Source organism: Canis lupus, chromosome 26, assembly GCF_003254725.2.
Source record: "Canis lupus dingo isolate Sandy chromosome 26, ASM325472v2, whole genome shotgun sequence".
In the NCBI taxonomy this organism is placed as follows: domain Eukaryota; kingdom Metazoa; phylum Chordata; class Mammalia; order Carnivora; family Canidae; genus Canis; species Canis lupus.
Genome location: NC_064268.1, coordinates 3,013,452 through 3,027,870, shown reverse-complemented (window position 1 = coordinate 3,027,870; position 14,419 = coordinate 3,013,452).

Below are 14,419 nucleotides of genomic sequence, written 5' to 3'. Positions count from 1 at the left end.
TGACCCACTTGGCCACAAGCATAAACAGGCTGTGGTGGCGGCTCTGGGGTGGGGCCTCCTGCCAACACTGCCGCTGGGGCCCGTAGGTTTTCCAGAAGTGCCAAAGCAACAGTTCACCTGTAGGAGCTCTGCTACAGGGTGACCCAGGAGGACAGGCTCCAGGAGCACGTCTGCTACCCACACTGTGGCTCTCAGAGCTGGGCTGACTTTTACAGAGATTTCGCCAAGGCTGCCCCATTGGGAAAAGCAGTAACTGCAGACACTCGTGTGCTTCCTGTATGCCAAGCACCAGCCACTTAGCCACCTCATGCTGGGCAGTAGGGTCCCGGGGGCCAATGCTGACGCCCCAGGGAAGCCCAGGTTCCCAGGGACCTCGTGTAATGTAACTGAAGTATAGTTAAAAAAAAAGATTTGAAGCTCCCTAAGAATCAGACATATGTTTGATATTGTTAACTTTTTTCCCCAGTGCTAGAAGCTAGAGGCACATTTCCTACATTAATGCACTTAGTCCTTCTATCCACACTGTGAGGCATGAGCTAGGACTACTGCCCATTGTGTGGATGGGGACACTGAGGCACAGGGAGTGGATAGCTGGATGACGTGCTGTCTGGTTCTGGCGACCACCACCTCAGCCACGTGCTGGGCTCCTTGGTGGGACTGGAGAGGCTGATGTTTGAACTAATTAGGAAGCCTCTGCACTCATTCCCATCCGCACTGATTGCTACGGCTGCTGTAACAAATGACTGCACACTCAGTGGCTTAAAGCATTTATCCTCGGACAGTTCTGGAGGCAGAAGCTTTACATCAAGGTGTTGACAGAGCTGCCTTTATTCAGGAGGCTCTCAGGGAAAATGATTTCCTTCCCTTTCCAGGGTGAGGGGCTGCCCACGCTCCTTGCATTAGAGACCCACCCTCCATCTGCAAAGCCAGCTGCTCAGCACCTTCTGACCTCACCTCTCCTCTCACTGTGACCCCCTGTGTCCCTCCTCTCTGAATCTGTCAGCTCATGGCCCCCCGGATGATCCAGGACAATCTCCTTGCCCCGAGATCATTAACTTAATCACATCTGCAAAGTCTCCTTGGAGCATGGAAGGCAACCTCTTCATCCACAGTTTCCAGGGTTTAGGATGTGAACTGGGGAGGAGGGTTCACATTCTATTTGCCATGTTATCTAAATGAAGAGTTGGGGAGAGAGCCTCGCACAAATCTGATTAATCCACATTCCTGGCTTCTGCAGACCCATTTGTGCTGGGTTCCCCTGTGAGTGCATCAGTCTGGGAATCAAGCAGTAAACCTATGTGATCAGCTGCCCTTCTACTCAGTGGACATTTATTAAATCCTACGACATGCATTTGTTAGCACATGTGGCACTGAGTAGGTTCTTAGTAAGATTTTGTGGAATCTGAGTGATAAGAGTGATCGCGTGTATGTGTATTGTTCACTCGTGTCCCAGGCACTGTTCTGCTGTATTACTTGCAATATGTGCATTCTGCAGGAAGGCAGGAGAGCCATCTCTGGTGGTGGTGCTAATGCATTACCAAACTTCCATTTTTGCTAAGTTTATACACTTTCCCATTATTTTCAAGGCTTGCAGTCTGTAGAAATAACTCTCAATGCTGTTGGGCTTCTAATTTTGGCTTCTTTAGACGACTGTTTCCCTGGGAATAGGAGTGAAGATTAAAATTGGGCCTGAACAGTTGGAATTTATCAGGTGTCAATGAACCATTTCCCTTAATCGCCCTTCTGAAAGCCTAATTGCTCTTTTCCACACTTTGACTTTCATTAAAATGATCAGCAAAGGTTTCAAAGGGGAATCCAGACAGAGAGGTGGTAAGACTGCCAACGACCCCAGTGCCTTGCCAATACACTCATGGAGGGTCTTGTCTCCCCACCCATGGGTGAGAAGCACTGTCCGGCCTTTTGACTCTCTTTAGCAAACAGAATGCAACAGAACCAGTGTCTCATGGGTTCTGAGTCTGGACCCCAATAAGGCTTGCATGCTTCTGATTGCTTTCGTGGGAACCTGCCGAATTGCCACCATGCGAACCAGCGCAGGCCATGCTGGGGGCTGAGAGCCCTGGTGGATTTGGGGGGAGGCACTCCAGACTATCTGCCCATGGCCAACACAGATGCGTGTGCGAACTCAGCCACAGTCGGCATGCGATTCATGAGCAACAATTATAATAATCAGTCATTAAAATAATTAGAAACTATATCATGTATTACAATGAATAAATGACAATAAAAAGTACACCATTTCATTTTTATGTCACGAACCTTTGTGCAGGTCTGTTATGAAATAAACAGGTATACAAAACGGAGAGTAAACTTTGTGGGAGCTCCTTGGGCTAGGTCTCACCGAATCACTGAGACGCTGCAATGTTGCTGTCAACAATTTTTCCTTTCTTAAGATTTTATTTATTTATGAGAGAGAGAGAGAGAGAGCAGAAGCAGGGGGGAGGAGGCAGAGAGAGAGGGAGAAGCAGACTTTCTGCAGAGCAAGGAGCCCAACGACGTGGGGCTGGATCCCAGGACCCTGGGATCATGACCTGAGCCAAAGGCAGACACTTCACCGACTGAGCCACCCAGGAATCCCGCTGCCAGCATTTTCAAGCACCATATTTTTTATCAAGCTCTTATTCTAAGGATGTGGTGTGATCTGAGTCAGTTTTTAATTGAGATATTTCATAAAGAAATTCTGATTTTGACCTCTTCTAAGAAAATGAAATGTCTGAAGATGCCGAGCATGCCTTCCCCAAGGGCAGCGATGCGCAGAGCGGGCTTCCCGCTGCTGCATCTGCGCTATGCCCGCCTCCCCACTGCCCGCTAAGTTCTGAGTCTGCTGCTGGCTGCAGAGCTCCACGTGAGGCGTGACCACACGGGACGACCGCACTCTGACCTCTGGCCCACCTTGCTCATCTAAGGTTGTGCATTCCACAGAGACCTGTACTGAGACCTGATTGTGCCACCTGCTAGCCATAGCAACAAGTATGTGGCTCAGATTGCTTTATGCCTCAGTGTCCTCATCTGTAAAATGGGAATATGAAGGTAGCTACTTTATAGGCTTGTTGTGAAGTTCAAATAACTTAGGGCACGCAAGGTGATTTGCCTGGTGCCTGGCACCCTGAAAGCACTAGGAAGTGTTTTCTATTATTTATTATGATTATTACCTGTGTTACCAGCTGCGCTTTGTAAGTACATGAGTTTCCAACCCCTGATCTAGTTCCCATCTACTGCTTTATTTCCCACTCTGTTCCTGTGTTGTGAAACTATACCAGTAAAAAGAAAGGACAGCACCTGGAAAATACATGGGAGACATTGTAGGATTCCTAATATGGAGATTTCCAATTCCCTGTTGAGGTTTCCACAGACTCCATGGCAGGAAACAATCCTACAGTCATGTTGCCTTTAAGAAAAGGCCATGGGTGCCCACGGATGCCGTCACTTTTAAGACAGCTTAGAGGAAAATACTAAAATTAAGGATGTGATGCCCCGGGATGAAGAAACCTCTTTTCTGAAAGGCTGCTCCGGAACGAGACTTTTGTGAGTGCGCAGACCGTCAGGATGGCATGTGCGCACAAGTGATAGCTTTTAAAAATTAATTGAATATTAAAAAAATTAACAATTAAACATTCTTTCTTCTGTAGTTCCACGAACTTTAACACACGTATAGACCATGATCAGGACCCAGGAAATTCCCTGGTGCCGTCCCTTCCTGCTCCTGTCCTCCCTCCCATCTCTGGCGACAGAAGGGGATGGCGACTTCTCCATCAGCACTGGTGGTGTTGTTTTGGGTTTCTTTTTCTGAAGACAGTACAGAAACAGAAGCAGGTGATATGCCTTTGGAGACTGGCCAACATCATTTTTAATAACACAAAATTGAAGAGGATCCTCCCTAAGAGGATGCTCCCAGAGGAATAGTTACATAAACAGGTGCAAACACTGTATGAAACACCATACAGCAGTTAAAAAATTAGGCATACATGTATTAATACTGATAAAATTCCACGACATATTATTATATAAACAACTGCCAACAGATATGCTTACTATTATCACTTACATGAATTCCCCCCCCCCCCCCCCCCCGTATACCTAGGTTCTACGTCACTGTACAAAGGACTGTCATGGAAGATTCCAACTGGGTGAAAGGGGCTACCGGACAGGGCTGGGGTGCTCCCTGCCGACGGCCAGTCCTCCTGTTGCCCCCCGTCCCCACCCCTGCCCTGGCGCCCTGTCAGTGCTCCCGGCTCTGTGACACCTGGGGATAAGGGTCTCCAGCACATTCCCCCCATCCTGGTATTCACACCTGCTCTCGTCACCTAGGGCAGATGCCACCTTCGGCAGTAATCACCGGATGCTAGTTACCCCCCTAACTCTCCTGGCTGTCTCGCCACATCTTAGATTCACCCAGAGAAAACCACCCCGAGTGAAATCTAATCGTCATTTACTTCCTGGCTGCACCCAGGCAGGTAAAGACGGCCGGGGAGGACACGGGCCTGTGCCGCAGGTAACCTGCGGTGGATCCTCAGAGCAGCCTGGCCGTGGCCAAGACAAGCACCCCGCTCTCTGAGCAACGCAGTGGCGGCGAGGACAGTTCCACAAGCTCCTCATCCCGCACCTGCCACCTACACGCGGGGTTCATCCCATTCCTGAGACTGACCTGTGCTCTGATGGAAGCTCGACCCTCTTCTTGGACCCTGGATCCCATCTGTCACCCCCGAAGGACATCCTCATGCCAAAAATTATCCCTGGCCCCCTTGCAGTATTATTATTTTTCTTCTTTCTGCCGAATCAGCAATGCAATCAGCTTATTATTGATTTTTAAGGAAACCTCCATGGCATCTTTCCTCTTTCCATACTATCTGCGTCCATCAATTCCTCGATGGCACATCTTTGCCTCTCGTGCAAGCAGAACCAGTCTTGTCCAGACCACCCAGCGTGTAAGTCCGGGCGCTGCAGAGGCTCGGGACCAGCAGTTTACACAGCACCCAGGGCAATTCTGCAGCTCGGGAACCTGATCTCCCAGCTGGACCCCATGGCTTCTGGCCTCACCGCCGCCGGTGTCTTCTGCGGGAGCCCCTGTGAACGCTGTGTGTGGAATGGCGCCCACACAGCCTACACCAGACACACACACACACACACACAGAGCACCAACCACACACCCAGAGACACACACACAGCACTGACCACGCGCACACACACATAAAGCACCTGTGTGTTTGTTGTCTCTTCCCGCCCCCCTCACCACCGGCATGTAAGTCCCAGAAGGGAAGAGACTTGATATTTGTTATTGATCACTTTTTCACTGGCAACTTGAACAATACCTGGCCCAGGGCAATGCTCAAAACATAGCTGTTAGTAAATAAACCAATGGGCTCTATCTTCTCCTCCGTGCCCTTGGGATTCCCTTCCCCAAGACAACTGGACTTTTGAAAGAAAGTGGTCACTATGTAACCAGAAAACAAGAGCCGCAGATAACTGATCATTATATCCAAGGGCCACTGCTACGAGAAAGAAGCAGATGGACATTAGCAGATCAGGGTCCGCGTAAAAGTTACCACTGGGTGGAGAAGGAGATGGGGCCAGAGCATTCTGCATACGAGATAGAGATGGAGGTGATGAGCGTCTTCCCTTGACAGTGTGGGAGCCCTGAGAGGGCTGCTTCAGCAGCCAGATTTACTTCTCCTTCCCGTCCAGGGAGATGTCTGGTTTTGATTTGCAAGAATCATCTCCAAGATAGGCTCAAATAACCTGTAAGTACATTAGAGCCCAGGACACCTGGGAGATGTGGCATGAGAATGCAAAGCTTCCCTCTCTTGGGAAAACGAACCAGACTTTCCTCTCTGGGTGCTAATAGCTGCACGTACCACCTGCTAGGATTGTATGACTTGAATCTCACAGAGTGGTTGCCCCCCTGGACTATATATTCCTGGGGACGGAGACTGAGCCTTTGTGGTCTTTGCCAAATAAATCGAGGGGCAGATCGTGTGTAAGCGGGTTCAGGGTAGAGGACGAGTATCTCAACTATAGCATGCTGGGCAATGCCCGGATCCTAGCTGTGGACACCTGCAATGTGAATACAGGCAACGTGGAGCCTGGGATGTTGCATCAGTCAGGTTAGGGATGAAAACAGTCTGGTTCTAGTTCTGGTTCTGGTGCGTGCTCAGGGCTGCTGTATGGAGGGCATCCGTCCACGTGTGACTCTGGGACCGAGGTTCTTCTATCCTCCTTCGGAGCTTCTTCGTTCATCTGGTGGATGGGGCACAAGAGCTAAAAGGTTTCCACAGGCCTTAACTGGCACATATCATTTGCATGTAAACGGCATTGGCCAAATCTCAGGCATTTGCTTTATTTCACTGTGAGAGACACCAGGACAGCTTAGCTGTGTTCCCAAGAGAAAAAGAAATTGGGTTTTGGCGAACCTCCAGCAGTGTAGGCCATGGTGCACCTCCTAGATACTCCCTCACGCTAGGTGGGACTGGGCTCACCCAAGCTCGCTAGTGTTGGAAGCAGGGCTGCGAGGCCAAGGAGGACAACGATGTGGGAGGAATGGAGGTACAGCCACGGGGGAGCCGGCCGGCGGCTGGGAGGGCTCCCTGATGAATTGGCGAATGCTGGCTGCAGAACCCTTACTGGATCACCTGTAAGTGCATTCCTTGCTGCGCAAACTGTTGGTAAGTATTTTTAGCAAGGCCAAAAGTTCCCTTAAGTACCATAATTATCTCAGTTGGAGATGTCAGGAGAGTTTACAGCTAAGGAAGTTAGTCTGCTGCAAGCGTGGTAATAAGGTAGACTCTGCTGTTTTTATGGGTTCAGAACAGAACATTCCCACGGCTGCCTTTACATATGGACAGAGGACTCAACTGTCCTTTGGGGAGCTGTAGAGACATAATTTCTCTTCAGTAGAGCCAACTAAGTTATTCTGACCCACACAGTTCACATCTCAGGAGGGAAGAAAATAAATCAGCGCTCTGTGGAAAACCTTCCCTCGTTAGGCCCAGCTCTGATGAGGCCCCGTGGGTTCTTGCTGGTCTGAAGGCAACACACAGGCTGACTTCCCCAGAAATAAAAGAGACCCGAGGTTATGCAACAGGCTTGCTCAGAAACTAGGGGCCGTCTGAAGGGAAATGGATCCCGGCAGGAGAGAAGTTGTCTGTCGGAATAAATGGGCTCAGAGGAGGTGGGGAATTATGCATGGGGGGAGGGAGGGAGTCCGTGTGGCACGTATGCAGATAGGCAGGTGCATCTGTGTGCATGCACAGTAACACACGCAGTGTTGCCCGCCTCTTGGGGGCACATCCCATTATGACTTTTTTTCACATTTATGCAGCAAAAATGAAAAATAATTGTGGTAAATATACTAAGTGAACACTTCACGTGGTTCCTCATTCTTAGACCAGCAAATACGGTTGCTGCAAACCTCTGAAAAATATTTCTGGATTGTCGAGATTTGTTTTATTTTATTTTGGAATTGTGGATGAGGGATTGTAGATCAGTGAGGAGGCATAGAAGCCCTTAGCACAGCCTTGGGCACGTAAAAGACCTCAGTAGACACCGATGTTATGTGTTAGGAGTCAGAGCAGGTTTCAAACATCCCTCTGGCAAAGCCAACAGGAGAAAAGACTGAGGAGTTAGTGATGGTCTAGCAGAACATGGCGTAGCCCGGACCCAGCATGGGAGGAAGCAAGGTGTGGGTGATGAGCACATGCTTTGGCATCAGTTAACCTTGCATCGGCTCCCAGACCCAGCATCCCATCATGCATAACCTTGGAGAAGACATCTGACCTTGCTGTGCCTCCTGGTCCTCATCTGGGCCATGGAGATGCTAAGTGCTCTTTGCTTTGGGGCCGCTGTGATGATTCGAGAGGCCATGCCCCATGACAGCATGCCACCACTTTTGTCAGCGAGGAACAGATGGTGGAGACAAACTGCATTTGGGGAAGAGCATGTATGCCCAGGGGACAGTCCGGGGAAGAAATCATTCCAGGGAACATTATTATTACAGCCACACTCAGAGAATGCAGAGTCCTCATTTGACAGACAAGCTCAGAGACGTAAGTGACTGGCCTGATGTCACACAGGAAATCCTTCACAAAGCCCACCTTGGGACTTCTGTCCTCTCATTGCTGGTGCTGTCTTTTCCCTGCATTATTCTTTTATTTTTCTAACACAGGAGCAAGCAATCTCACATTTTCTTGGGATCAATGTATGTGAATTCAGGGGGGAATGGAAGTGTGATGTAGTAAGAACAGCAGAGCAGGACCATATGTACCAATCTGTGGCTAGTACAGCATAGACCTCTGAGGCCGTGCCCCGCGGGTGGCCTGCAAGGCACCAATACAAGGCACGTCCCCAAACACAGACGGATCTAGAACACTCTGCGAGCGTGCGGTCTCTGACCCTGGGTTAGAATTTGGAAATGGCTGTTCCTGGGTGTTCCTGTGCTCTAAGACACCAAAGCCCTGAAGGCCGGTGTGAGCTCGCCAGAATGAGGTTGTGCCCTGCCTGCCGGGGATGCCATTGGGGGTTGGGGGGACCCATGGAGTAAGGCAGAGAAACCACACACAGTGAAACCACGGTGCCTGGACACGGCGGCGCCAGATGGTGGCATTTGGAGAAGCACCTTTGGCTGCACAGTCTTTGGATGTTACTGGGCCTCCAAAAAAAAAAAAAAAAAATTCCAAATTAGTTTCTGTTGCTGGCATTAAAGAGCTCGCACTGAAACAAATGGAATCAAAACCGTTCTATTTTTTGTTTTCATTTTGTCTCACTCCATTCATTTTTAAAATTGTGGTGAAATCCGTGTAACACAGCATTTACCATGTAGCCATTCCTGAACATGCAAGTCAGCGAGGTTACGGGACTCACAGTGCCGTGTGACTGCCACCACTCTCTACACCCAAATGGCTTCCAGCATCCGCAACAGAATCTCTGTGCTCCTTAGGCAGTGACTTCGCTGCCTTCCTCACCCAGCCCTGAACTGGCCCACTGGGGGAGCCTCACACAATATGTTGCTCTGCATCTAGCTTATTCTACTACGCATAACATCCTCCAGTGTCGCAGCGCGGGATCAACACTTGGGTTCCCTTTGTGGAGGAGTGATACCTGCTGTAGCCGTACACCACATTCTGCTGATTCGTTCGCCTGGCCTGTTCGGAAACTTCTGCCCTCATGCATGATGCTACTAGGACCTTGGGGTACAAATAACTCTTTGAGACTCTGCGTTCGATTCTGCAGAATCATTCTTGCTGACCCCGTATGAGGCCCCAAGCTGTAGCCCCATGTCGCTGCCTGTGTATGGGAACCCAACACTTTGCTCTTTATCACACCCCCACAGGTTTCCTTTTCTCTGAACAAGTATTGGTGAACTTGATGAATTTAATTGTCCTGACTGTGTCTTGGGGTTCTCCTCACTAGTTCTTCAGAAAGCCCCCTTTCCTCTTGTCTGGGAAATTACATGCTCATTTATAACTGGGACATCAGCTAAGGCATTCCCTTCCTGCTGCTGTCCCCGACCCCAGTGAAAACAGACCGGTCCTGTGCACCACCTTGCTGAGAAACAACAGTCAATCTTATCAAGCCGTGTCTAAAATAATGGATTAAAGTCACTTCTTCTGGCAATGTACTGCATTCACCGAAGACCTAAAGTATCTTAACTGAAAGCAATTTATTTTCTTTCTTTTTTTTTAGGCGGGGAGGTGCAGAAGGAGAGGGAGAGAGAGAACCTCAGGCAGACTCCACGCTCAGCATGGAGACTCAAGCAGGCCTCGATCCCACGACCCTGAGATCATGACCTGAGCCAAAATCAAGAGTTGGATGCTGAACTGACTGAGCCACCCAGGCACCCCCAAAAGCAATGTTTAATGTAGGGGTTTGTGGCATCTAGCCACCTAGATGGAAGGAAGGATAGTTTGAATTTGAGGGCTCTTTGAGGTTTAGGAAGCCACCTCGCGTGACATGTGCCCATCGGTCGGGTCTGCCAGCCTTGCCCTTAGAAGCACCTGCAGCCAGCCGCAGATGCTGCCCATGTCTCCAGTCTGGCAGCTTTGCCTGGGGCCTGACGGGTCCTGAGAGAGAAGCTGCTCTTCACAGCCTCCTGCTCCTATGAACAACCAGATGATCCCCTCAAAGGTCATTTTTGTTGTTGAAAGATGTGACATTTTTTCAGTGTTTAATGATGAACTGGGGATTTGGAGTGTGTAGGCCTGTGGTGCTCAGATTGGGGAAAGACATATGGCTTGTGTTTGAATTTCAGTCCGCGGGTGAATTAGTAGAAATTTGCTTCCACACCTCCAGCTTGCTGCCAGGGGTCACAGCTCACGATACTGGGGTGTTGGCTGGTCCTTCCCTCGAGGGGTCCCAGACGCACAGTTGACTCTTCTGTTTTCCTTGAGTAGTGATTTCTTAGTTATCATTGCCCCTTGTATGGACACCAGCAAATTGTGAACGTGGTCCTTATGCACCCCACCTGCGAGGGAGAGCCCCTCTCTCCCACCCCTCCATGGTCCATGCCCCGCCGGCGCTCAGAGCTATCAGTACAAGATGCAGACAAGACTCTGGCCCAACCAAGAGCTTCTCTTGCACTTAGGAGGATTCCCTCATCCTGGTCAGGGGGCCCCACCCAGGGCCCAAGTGTCCTGCCCCAGCGCCATCCTGCCACCCCCCCTCCCACCCTCTTCCTGGACCTAGACACGTTGCGCCTTGGCCCTTGGGGTCCCCTTTCTTGTGCTAACCAGCCTGCCTCTACTCAGAAGGCTGGCTCCCATGTCCAATCCTTGGGGAGACTCCTCTTACCCCTTTCTCCAAAGGGTTGCCCATCCCAGGACGGTCATGTATCCCCCAGGGGCATGATCTGTAATGACCTTGTCCATGTACTGCTTTCCTCATGTGCTGGGTACTCGTTCCCCGCCCCTTACCACAGGAGAGCTCTGTAAGCTCCGTGGTGCTGGTCATGCTAGGTCCAAGGCTGCGAACCCTGCCCTGCCTGGAGGGGGCGCTCGAGGGGCATCTGAGGAAGGAATGAGTATGCACCTCACAGAGTTGCCAGAGAATCACAGGACACATGGTCTGTAAAGCTCCTAGCCTGGGTTGGGGCAAAGGTGGGGCTGCATGAAGACACCCATCTTTATTATATCTGAGGAGTGCCAGTAGTCGGTAGGGGCGGCAAACTGGTGGCCTCGGAGTCACCTCTGAACTCCCGGCTGACTTGGTATGGTTTTCAGAATGTTTTTTACAGATTGCACAAGTATTAAAACATTGGAGGGTTTATGTTAAATTCTGGTATCCAAATACTTTTCCACTCCCTATTACGCGCTCCCCCCCCCAAAAAAAAAAACCACAACAAAACAAAACAAAACAAAACAAAAACTGGCAACACCAGACTCCTATTTCATACAGCAACCTCTGGGTGGCAGTGGAAAGCACCTGCTCCTGGACTCAGATGCTACCGGAGCATCTGAGTCTATAGGATGAATAGGGGCACTGTGATCACAGCAGGAGCCTGGATTCCTAAGGGTCCACCTTTCTGCAGCAAGGAGAGGTTGAGGTAGGGGAACCATAGTAGATCTAACCTTTCTTCCACTTGAGGCAGGCCCATGGGGGTCATGGGTCTGGCTAGCACGTCTGTGGGTGATGTTGGCCTCGTGCTTGCCCCTCAGGAAGCCGACAGCCATCAGCCTTCTGCACCCATCCAGCCAGGGACCCCGATTCCACTCTGTAGATCCTAGCCTTCCGGCTCTCAGATGCTGGGGACTGGGGAGTGTCCCACACTGCCACCTAGCCAGGAGAAGGGCAGAGCCGAGCGTGTGTCAGAGTGCTGGACACGGTGACCAGGGAGTTCTTGCAGGGGTGCTGTCGCTCGAGGTCTGCTGTGGCCAGGACCCCTCCTCCAATGAATGAATAACAAACAGCCCCCAGACCTCCTGCCCACCGTGCTTGTGCTCTCACATAGGCGACAACCGTCCTCTCAGCAAAGTGACCCTGGGGCCGTCCCGGGCACGTACGAGTCTGACCAGACAGTCATTGACCCTGGGCCCCGCCAGATTCAGGAGCGGCCGTGCAGCAACTCCAGTGAGAAAGTGTCCTGGCTGCATGGGCTAGCATGCCTTCCAGGCTGTCGCACTGGAAATGTTATATCGCTGCAGAATGTGAAAATGGAGCAGTGGGTGTGGCCGGCATGCCCCCCTGGGCCTCTGGGTGCTGCAGAATCTAACAGATTTCTCCTTATTCTTGGAGAAAGGGCTGGGAAGGGGTTCCAAATGTGCCCTTTTGTGCAATGTGCAATGAGCCTCTTACTGGCTTACTGTCATAATTGGCCAGCACAGCTAGGAGTTTTCTTTCTAGAATCAGGCAGTTAAAGAAGTGGTTGGTATCATGCCACTGGCAGAGGGCAAATGTTCTCAGATCCACCCCCGCCCCAAACTGAGAGTGAAGAAAAGCCCTGTGCACAGTTGATAATTCTAAAGGACCCTCAGTTCCCCTTGATGTGCTGTTCTGTCTCTGGAAACCTCCCTTCAAACGGACACACAGGCGCATAGGGCACACATGTCTTCTCTTTGCCCCACAATGCCAGGGAAGGACAATGTCCGAGAAAAGCTGTTAAGCAAGGCGCCAGATTTTACTTTGTCAGGTGGAACCTCCGGCAACCTGCTTCTCTTTCAGCTTAAATACCACCCAGAAATGGTAGCATGCTTCTGGGGTTGGTCCTGTTCTTCACCCCACAGAGTGCAATGCCTCCTTCCAGAGCAGTCCCAGTCTGTTGTGAGGACAGCGGGTCCCCCGCAAAGTCACATCCACCTGGAACTTCAGATGCAATCTTGTTTGGAAATGGGATCTTTGTAGATGTAATTAGTTAAGGATCTTTTTTTTTTTTAAAGATTTTATTTATTTATTCATGAGAGACACAGAGAGAGAGAGGCAGAGACACAGGCAGAGGGAGAAGCAGGCTCCATGCAGGGAGCCCGATGTGGGACTCGATCCTCCGTCTCGAGGATCACGCCCTGGGCCACTTAAACTGCTGGGCCACTTAAGATGAAGTCATTTTGAACGTAGGGCCCTAAATCCAAGGACAAGTGTCTTTGTAAGAAGAGGCAGGGCAGAGAGACCTACGGGGAAGGATGCCCTGTGAAGACAGAGGCAGAGGAGTGCCTGGGGCCACCAGGAGCTGAAAGAGGCAGGACGTGCGCTCCCTAGAGCCTTGGGAGAGGCTGCCCACATCTTGATTTCAGATTTGCTGCCTTCAGAACTGCAGGAGAGTACTTTTTTGTTGTTTTAAGCCACCTGGTTTGTGGCATTTGTTACAGCAGCCCCAGGAAGCCACTATGGTCTGTGAAGGATGTGAGAAGTCCTGATGATGATACGCTTATCACCCTAGATTGTAATTATTGGTCTTCTTCAGTTGACTGTAAGCCTCTATACTTGGTTCTGATCATGGCACCTAGTTGGCAAGACTCAGCTTGATGAGTGAGTGAGCAAGACAGTGAATGAATGGCAGTATGGGGCTGTAGGAGACCATGGTGCGGATGGGACCACTGAGGCATCATCCCACCAGGAACCCTGGCTGTCTGTCTGGGCTGAGAACAAACGGAGGGAATGAACCTTGCCCACAGACCCCTTCTCTCCATTCCAACCAGAGAATGGAAGTGTCAGATTACGAAGGCTCATTTTGGGGCATAATGCCCAGAGCCACCTCTTGAGGGCATACACCAAAAGGAAGTAATGTTGCCCATTTGGAAGATGAGATGTAGCGTGGGAGTGAGTCTATCTCCTGTCTGCACACCTGTGCTGTCTCACAGCACCTGCTCAGTCACCACCTTGTGCAGAAGGGAGCTGTGAGGAGGTGCCTCCCTCGGCTTCTCCTCGACCCTATACACAGCTGGCAACAGTGACCCAAATGTCTACCATCACCACCCGCCCTTTGGACTACACCGGATGGAGCACATGTGGTTGGGGGCAAGAAAAAAGCACAATCTCCATGGGTGATGGCTGCTTTGTAAGCAATTATGGCCCTCGGCGTCTCCCAGTCACCTGGATATGGGTGGGCCCTCGTGTCTCCCCGTCACCCAGAGGTGGGGGGCCCTCGTCGTCTCCTGGTCACCTGGAGATGGGTGGGCCTTCATGTTTCCCTGTCAGCTGGAGGTGGGGGGCCCTTGGCATCTCCCTGTCACCCAGAGGTGGGGGGTCTTTGGCATCTCCCGGTCACCCGGCGGTGGGGGACCCTCAGCATCTCCCGGTCACCCGGAAGTGGGGGGCCTTCGGCATCTCCCAGTCACCCAGAAGTGGGGGCCCTCAGGTCTCCCTGTCACCCAGAGGTGGGACCCTTGGCGGAGGAATGGAGTTTGTTAGAAGCTTATGGGAGTATCTTACAAAGTAATGCATGAGGCTGGAAATCTGGATTTAGACTGGATGGGAAAGAATG